The sequence below is a fragment of the Penaeus monodon genome, chromosome 24, assembly GCF_015228065.2.
Source record: "Penaeus monodon isolate SGIC_2016 chromosome 24, NSTDA_Pmon_1, whole genome shotgun sequence".
Taxonomy (NCBI): Eukaryota; Metazoa; Arthropoda; class Malacostraca; order Decapoda; family Penaeidae; genus Penaeus; species Penaeus monodon.
The window spans coordinates 4580864-4581468 of NC_051409.1; the positions used below are offsets into that span (position 1 = coordinate 4580864).

General features: G+C 33.7%; 1 protein-coding gene and 1 long non-coding RNA gene across 2 annotated transcripts in view; one reads left to right on the forward strand and one right to left on the reverse strand.

The window, feature by feature from the left end:
• LOC119588487 overlaps positions 1-605 on the reverse strand; it is a 69297-nt gene that overhangs the window by 42773 nt on the left and 25919 nt on the right. The gene's annotated exons all lie outside the window — the stretch shown is intronic.
• LOC119588486 (lysosomal acid glucosylceramidase-like) overlaps positions 1-605 on the forward strand; it is a gene marked incomplete at its 3' end in the record, with an annotated part of 75173 nt that overhangs the window by 3425 nt on the left and 71143 nt on the right.

The following is a 605-nucleotide window of genomic DNA, read 5'->3' on the forward strand; positions in this document are numbered from 1 at the left end:
TTTACGTCATCATCATCATCTTTTTAATTCCACTATTACCAGCATATCTCTCTTTTTTTTATTACGATTATTTTATTTTCGTTTTCATTATCACATTATTTTCCTTATCATCCGCCTTGCTATGCCCTTTTTTTCATCAATATTCCTCATTATCTTCTTTGTCTATGTCGTCTTCATCAGCATCGTCTTCTCATCTCCCCCTTTTCATCGTCTTTATCACCATCACCTTCATTATCCTCTCCTTCTCTAATATCAATCAACACCTATATTTCACTCCTCTTTATCATCATCATTATCTTTATTTTCCTCCTCTTCCGTCATTATCAACACGTTTTGCTTTCTCGTTGTCATTACTAAATTACGATCTTCAGTTAATCGTCATTATTATTATCATAATTTTCGCCTCTTCTCTTCTTTCTTCAGTATATTCATTTTCATATTTGGCTTCATCACCTTTTATCCTTCTCTTCCTCCTCCTCCTCTTTATGTTCAGTACCCTTATTTTTATTCTTCCTTTTCATCATTACCGTCATCATATCAATACATGAATGTTCTCCTCCTCATAATTATTATCATCTTTATCATCACCTCCACCTCCACCCCAG